Source organism: Typopeltis vanoorti, chromosome 13, assembly GCF_054136105.1.
Source record: "Typopeltis vanoorti isolate ZY-2024b chromosome 13, IOZ_Tvanoo_1.0, whole genome shotgun sequence".
NCBI classification, from domain to species: domain Eukaryota; kingdom Metazoa; phylum Arthropoda; class Arachnida; order Uropygi; family Thelyphonidae; genus Typopeltis; species Typopeltis vanoorti.
This window is the reverse complement of record NC_143561.1, coordinates 124,979,703-124,988,196: the sequence shown is the minus strand read 5'-3', so window position 1 is coordinate 124,988,196 and position 8,494 is coordinate 124,979,703.

Below are 8,494 nucleotides of genomic sequence, written 5' to 3'. Positions count from 1 at the left end.
TTATCCAATGAATCTGAACCAATTTTTGAATGGTTTACGAACACCTACATAGGTCGTCTAAGGAATGATAGAACCAGGGCTCCACCGATTTTTCCCTCAAACGTTTGGCCTGTGTACCAAAGAACAATAAATAGAAGCGATAGGACAAATAATTTTGCTGAAGCCTGTCATCGAAAACTGCAATTGAGCTTTGGCAGCAGCGCAAGTCATCCAAATTTATGGATTTTTATAAATGGACTACAAAAAATTCAAAAAAATATGATGTTGATTATGAAAGAGCAGTAGCAGGTTTTCAACATCAGCACAAACGTAGACGTTACGATGAAGCTGACCAAAGAATTCTGAAAAAAATTATTAATTACGATAGGGAAAATATAATAGAATATTTACTTGGTATTGCATATAACCATAATATGAATTAATAAATTTAAAATAAAAATTGTTTTGAATTTCATATACTTTTTTTATTTTAATGTATATATATTATGTAACACGTGTAAATATGTTTGTTAATTACAAAATAATATTAATAAATGAATTAAAAAACTATTTTTTCTTCATTTTAATATTGTGCGATTATACCTTTTCATTTTTAAATCATTTTCGGATCCCTCTTTTTAACCATCTCTTTCTTAAATGATCCTACAAATTTTGATATATGATATAATTCTTCGAAAAAATAATTTTTTTTAATTTATCGAAAATTAGAATATCGGAGGCAAATTCACGCATGTAAGCTTAGATCAGTCGGGTCGTTATCTTATTATTTTTTGTCTGGATTATTATTTTTTATTTATTTATTTTTTTCAACTATGTGGAAATAACTCATACTTCATAACCATATTTATATTTCACCAATATTTACAAAAAAATCCGCCAAATCGTATGGCTACTAAGCGTGCAAAAATTAGTAAGTTTCTGTCGCCCAGTTAACCGTCGCCCACCTGGCTATCGCCCATTGTGAATCGCCCAGTTGACCGTCGCCCAGTTGTCGTGTACCCTCGTGGCGTGCAGTCAGAATTCTTCGTAAACTGCCGTGTTTCCACCACGTGCGGTTGTTTTCCAACAAAATCTTCGGTGACTAATTGTCTGGCAATTTTGCTTCCTTCGCGTTTGCGCAGTCAAAATAAACGGCGTCCTGCTTTGTCGCACGGGAGGTTTATTTCCGATGATAGATGTAGGGCAGCGCGTGCCAAAAATACTGCCATCAGCGTCATCATTTGATACTTCCGACTCGGAGGGCACGACAAATGGGACATTTGCCTCGCTGAAACGAAATATGCAGATAGATCTGCCAGGAGAGTTTATTTGCCGCTGCTGCGATCTTTGTGCAACGGTGTACCTGCGAAAACCGGAGTTCCGTGTGTTCCCCCTTTTCTCTTCCCACCTTTTTTGCATCGATTATCACGTGATCTGTTTGTTTGCCCAACTAATCAAATGTGCTCACATCTGATTTGTGACAACCGAGTTGCTACTCCTTTTTTTATGTAAATCCCTGTCCACAAAAGGCTGTTGCATATTAGCGTGCATGGACGAATGATTAAAAGCTGTCTGCACGAACATTATGCGCATAACTAGTGCATTTATTATTTCCCCCCCCCAACTCCAGTTTTTTTTTATTCTCTTCTTTCATCTGGGGATTTAAAAAAATATTTCTAAGCGAATGATTTTAGTTCTTCGAATGTTCCAAAATTATCTCTGCATGCTTGGAATCAACTCCAAATCTGATAGTGACGTCACAGATATCGTTGCAGCGCATGCGTAAGCTGCTGACAGCAGACCTTCAGATTAATTGGGGGGAAAAAATAGAGTTCATTCATCATCATCACGAACCATGGGCTCACTGTCCGTTAGTGTCCGATGCCTCCTTCACTATCTTCTTCCACCTTTCTTTGTCCAGTGCACACAGTGTCGCAGTTTCTGTACACCCATTCCACGCCAGTCCTTTATGTCGTCTATCCGTTCTCTGTATGGTCTACCTCCTCTGTCCACACCATATACCAAACATGAATGTCTTTTATTTTCTGGTCCTCACTCATTCTACAGATATGTCCAAATAATTGCAGCTTTCGTTTTATAATCTTCTGCATTAGATTCTGTTTTGGTTGTATCTTCCGATAGAGCTCTTCATTTGTGATTTTCTGTACCCATCCTATTCTTAGAATCTTCCTGTAAGAAGTTCTTTCAAATGCCAAAATTCTTTTTCTTGATTCCTTATTTATTACCCATTTCAGATCCATACAGAGTTCATTACTCACTAAGAAAATAATACTTGAAACCTTGGGTCCAGGAATTTGCAGATTAGACGTTTTTTGCGTTCATTTAGGACCTACGGTGAGGGTTGGAGGTACGGGGGGGGGGTAGAGTTGCCAAAAGTCACTGAAGAAAGGTCATCAGACAGATCGCAACTTTTAAAAGTCTCTTGTAAAGAGACTTTTAAAAGTTGCACCTGCTGACTTCACTATTTCACGCTTCATCTAATAATGGACTTTTAATACAAATAGTACGAGGGACGTCCAGAAAGTAAGTTCCGTTTTCAGATATTTTCACTTCAGCGCTGCGATCGCAATGGTGCGCATGCGTGCTGAGTTTGTTGATTCGTTAGCAAGGCGTTGGTGCCATTTTCAGACATTCTCGCAGTGCATGCGCTTCTTGGTGTGGGTGCCTATAATGGCTATGAAAATCGAATCGCCCGCCGCATGTGAAATTAGGTCAGTTATCCATTTCTTGAATGCGAGGAACGTAAAAGCAGCTGAAATGTAATTGTATATAATGAAAATGCATTACAAAATTTTTGTAACTTTATGCATATCGTAACCTGGATGAGCTGTTGCTCTTAGGTTACATATATGATTGTTCAACATATTGTACTATTATAGGAAGCTTATAAATAATAAATAAATTCATCGGCAAATTATTGAGGTTTATGGAGAACCCACAATGAGTGATTCAATGGTACGAAGATGGGTAACACTTTTTAATGAAGGAAGGACAGGTGTGTACGATGATGAACGGAGTGGGCGACCATCTTTAGTGACTGAACAAAACTACGCCCCTGGCATGCTTACCACGGGCGTTATTTTGATTAATGATAACGCCCGCCCACACACGGCTGGCGAAACACAACAACTTCTCGCCACCTTAGGCTGGGAACAATTCCATCTTCCCCCATATAGTCCTGACCTCGCTCCAAGCGACTTTCACTTGTTCAAACATCTGAAATCTTTCCTTGGTGTCCGGCGGTTTCAAGATGACCACGAGGTTAAAGAAGCAGTCACTGCGTGGTTTGCGTTACGGGCGGCAACCGTCTACGACGAAGTTATACAACTCTTGGTGCCCCGTTATGATAAGTGCCTGAACAATGTAGAAAAGTAGTGAAAGATGTCGACTTTAATTTCCAATAAAGTTTTTTTTTTTTGTTTGTTTGTTTGTTTCTCTGACAGTCCATCTGAATTACTTTCTGGACGTCCTTCGTATAATTCCGGGACAACAATATTGCCAGCTCTGACAGTCCTCTGTGATGTGTACAGTTCACTCGAACTGGACCCTATTACGAGTTTCTTCATCGCTTTAAAATCTGCGAGAAAGGACGAAAGTAATAATTATCCCCAAAATAAATGAACGTCTCATTACAATTGCTGACTCATTTCGTTACGAACTTTCCGATGAGCACGAGAACCTCGTTTCGCGACTTAATAAGTGATTAGATTTTCAGACTTCAAACTCGATTTCCCTCCGCGAGATAATTACGGCTTCGTTCGTTTCCGAATTTATTGCAACGTCGACTTCACCGTCTTCTTTCCACTTCGAAAGCGCTCTCCAGCAGCGAAGTACAAGGAAGTCCCAGCGCACGAGTCAAAATTATTGATTTGCGAGGTGCAGAGCGTTTCATTAGTTTGGACGATCGTTCGGTGCGCGCACTTTCTTGGTCGATCGTCCGTCACTTGCAACCCCTCGCCGTCACAAATGTGGATATCACGGTATCCTTTGACTTGTCTCACGGCAAATGCGTTTCCAAGCGAGCTACTAATGACCTATGACTCCCTTTACAGTTCTTGCATTTCTCTGTCAGAACCTTCCCTAATCCTTCAGGCCCCTTAAAGGGAACGCTGGGGATCGTGTAATGAATAAAACAACAAATAAAGAAGGTTATTTATCCCAGAAAGCGTGTTTATATTTGAATTCAAAAATCAGAACAGCCATACAAACTACAAAATGCCGTAACAGGATCTGAAGTTCGTGTCGACAACAGAGAAACCTTAAAATGTCATAAGGAATTTAATTCCTCGATCAAAATTGGCTTCCTTTTGTGAAGACTTGGATTTAAATTGTGCCATTTCATCCATGGATGGTTTCTGTTTTTCGCTTTCCTCTGCCTGCATGAGGATGAGCTTGTTTACGGTCGCTTGGATGATAAGACTGTTTTGTATGCCCTGCGGGACTTATTGCAAATACTTGTCTCCACACAGTCTCGGTAGCAATTTCTTCGAATTGGATTTCCAAGAAGAGGCAACGCCGTAAATAACTGTATCCGACATTACAAAATGAAGGATAATATTTTGCTCTGATTCTGACGTATAACATTCAATTCCAAATGATCAAACATAACCAGTTCGAAACCAATAAATCCACTAAAAGTGATATATTTTACTTATTCAATTTTATTATAATTTATTTTAATTAATGTTTTCATTACACAAAAAGTCACCCGATATCGCCTAACAAACTTTATAGCAACTTCATACATTTTGTTTTCTTGTCTTTTTATACAATCTGATGACAGATTACTCCCAATGGCCAGCACACCGTCACAGATGTATTAGCTTGTCATGTATATTGAAGTTTTTTTCTTCTTCTAATTCTTATATTCATATTTGTGCTATTGCATGTTTCTAACATATATTTTTATCCCTTCGTATACTTTTGGTTCTTCACTTCCTTATTATGTTTTCTCTTTTCTATTGATTTTTCGGTTCTATTTTAAGTTCTTTCAGCACAAAATCATCCCCCCCCCAGCCATTTCAGAAGATTCTATAATATGGTCGTCGTCTTTTCTTTCAAAATTGTTAACAGAAGCCTCCGTGTTAGAATCCACACAGCACGATTCTGTTCCATTTCTTTACGAAAATAAAAATATTTAAATTAAATTTTTAATATTTAGTGGATTTATTAGCCTTTCGGGTTGGGGCAGTTGTATATCAGATATTCCTACACGAACCTGTACGCTATAGAAATCCTCAACTATAAATCTTCCATTCGCGGAGAGGGATTTCATCAAATTTGTTTACCGTGAAGAAACGGATGGTCCCCTATTTTTTTGGAATGCGTTAAGGAGAGTTGCTAATTACTTTTGGTGTTGAATACTAACAGAAACGACGATGAATTAAAATAACTGTTGAAATCGGCAGCGCTTTCATTTGTGAAACTTTCAGCATGTTCTTTATTTTTTATCGTTGCATTCAAAACCAAACACAGGCAACTATTGCGACAGAAGAACCCAACGCACTGTTCATATGTAATCTTTCTTACTTGTGTGTGATAGTGAGATAGGTTGAAAGGAGAAAAAGAGGAAGCAGCCCACCTTGTATTTTGAAATCGAAAATTTGTTTGAATGTGTTGCTATCTGTTGACATCTGAATAAATATTGCGACTTGTGATAAAAAAATAAAAATAAACTAAGACAATGAATGCGTGCATCAGTGACATAATTAGCATACTGAGGAACCGGCATCCACAAGCGAGCGCAGATGCAACGTGCATTGAAAGGGGAATATATTATAGGAGGATCATAATCTATAGGCATTATTTTCGATGGTTTTTTATCCGCAACATTTACTTAAGATTTAATATAACTTAATATTGAATCAACTATTCTACTATTTACGTTTTAATAGTAATGTAAACGCCTTTGAAATATAAAGCTGGTTCGAAATTATTATTACATTTAGAAAGAAATTCAGATATGTGAAAATGTATAAAACTAAAGTTTAGAAAAAAAAAAGCATAATTTACTCTGAAAAAAAAAAAGAAATAAAATGAAAACGAAAACGTAGAAGTATTCGTAAGTTGGGGAGGATATAATCAGGCTTTCACTTGGACCTTTTTTTTTTTTAAAGTGGCGGAAACATGATTACAATATTCTGGGTGTTCAGAGGTGTTACATATATATAAGATACTTTTTTATATTAAATATATAGAAGACCTTTACATTCAAAAATATTAACATGTGCTATAGTTACAAACGCATTTCCAAATTAAGTACAAATAAATACTCATCAGGATCTTTCAACAGTATCCAATCATTACTTATATTTAATTGTAATTTGGCTGTGTCAATTGACCCCCGATAAATTCTTTATTTGATTTATGACTATTCTTCCTCATTGCTCTTTGCATTTGTTCATCTTGCGCTCTTCCTGATTGATGTTCAATATTCATTTACCACAAAGGATTGATATTTCAACCCATTTCTGTAGATGAATGGAAACTCGCTTATTGGCCAAATGCTCGTCGTTATGACCTCCTTTCTTCACCCTTGTAAATTCACGTCATAGCTTATTTCTGCTATGACGTGAATTTACAGTATTTTCTCGCAGGTAGCTGACGCGAATACTTTATTTAATAACTTTTCCTGTTTGTTTGCAAGGTTTTATGACATACTTAAAGATGCTAATAGCAAATACTTGACATCATGCTTGACGCATTACAAGAATAATTTTCTTAAATATATTTACATCGAAACAAAGGAACAACAAGACCTTGTAGAAAGTGTGAGGAGAAAGTAAAGAGCGACTTCTGTCCGATGATAAAAAAAAAATTGGTGATGAGTTCGCAGTCATCTGTTAATTGATGCTTCATACATTTGTTGTGCTGCGCGTTCTCTTTTCTGAGAAGACACTTTCACATTGCTTCAGATTAGTCATCTGAGACTTATACGCGTTTGGCTTTTCTTTATTTTCCTCGTGTTTTTGAAAAGATAATTTTCTTTTATAAGAGGAAAAGCAACCCGTATTTCCACTTCGTTCCCATGAAAATTATGTAATATGACGTCAGCGTAAACAGGAATTTGAGAAACAGCGTCAAGGATTTCTTTATAAGTATTGAAATTTTATCCGAATACTTAAACTTAGCTGGAATTCAGTTTGAAACAAGAATCGAAATAAGTATACATCTCGGTGTTTGGGCACACTCAGTTTAAATCCGTTTTTTCTCTTTGTGTTTTTATTATTTTTATTCAGCATCCAAACATAAAATTTGGTTAAGTGTTACGAAAAATATCTCTCTCGGTTTGAATAAATAAATAAATAATAAATAGCCAAAATTCAAATACTTAATATTTTATGTTATCAACACTGCTTAATAGCACAACAGTTTGAACGTACTGAAGAAACAATTTGGAACACAATTTTATACTATTTTGCTCAATTTCGATCCTAAAAACTATCTGTTTAAGACAAAATTGAGATAACTCGACAAATTTTAGTAAAAATTTCAATTTCCAAATTTCATTAAAACTTGTCCATCCAGAATTTCTTTGCTCAAGTGCAAACAGGCGAAAATGAATTCAGCAGGTGCTTCCACATTTTTCGAAACGCTTGCTAAAGCACTCGTGAATGAGTGTCCCTCATCATTGCCCTGACTTTGATTAAATATTTGATATTATGTGAGAAATATCTTTGTTTGAATGGGAATCTTTTTGTTATTTTTTTATGACGAATTATTATTCATGTGAGGTTCCCCCACATCCTCGACCGCCCCTTAGGACTGGTTGAGCCCTCCTAATGAGAGATTAAGTATGTATTTTTTTACTGTAGCAGCGTGTGTTCACGGGACCGGTTTGCCTGCTCTGTGGGACGAAAAAAACCCCCTACCTCCGTGTGAGACCGACTAACTCACTTGTAGTCGAAAGAGACCAAACAAAAGGCTTTGTCTATACCGACTGAGCTACGGAGGCTTTCAGAATTAAAGTAATAAGCAAGTTAGTGTGTGTGTGTGTGTGTGTGTGTGTGTGTGTGTGTGTGTGTGTGTGTGTGTGTGTGTGTGTGTGTGTGTGCGTGCGCGCGCGCGGGTGGGTGGGTGGGGAACTCCAAAGAATTCCAAGAGGTGCTGCAGAATTTCTTTGCATCAGACAGCTTTCCTAGCAAAACCTCCTACTAATAATATCATAGTTTTGGTTCTACTAAAGAACTAAAACTACTATTTTGGTTCTTTTAACCAAAAGAGTAGTTTTGGTTCTTTTTAAGGCTCACAGTAGTTTCTTCCCCAGTAGTTTTGAACTCTACAGAATACACAGAAAAAAATGAAATCATTTCTAGAAGAATAATAACTCCTATGAAAAGTTGGACCGCGATCCCACGAGATATTTTCATAATAAAACCAACAACGTAATAGTAATAATAATAATAATAAAAATAAAAACATGCTAAACTGGTCTGAAAAAGAAAAAAAAACGCCTTGAATCTAGACACCCTCTGGTTGCTAGAATATCAAAGGC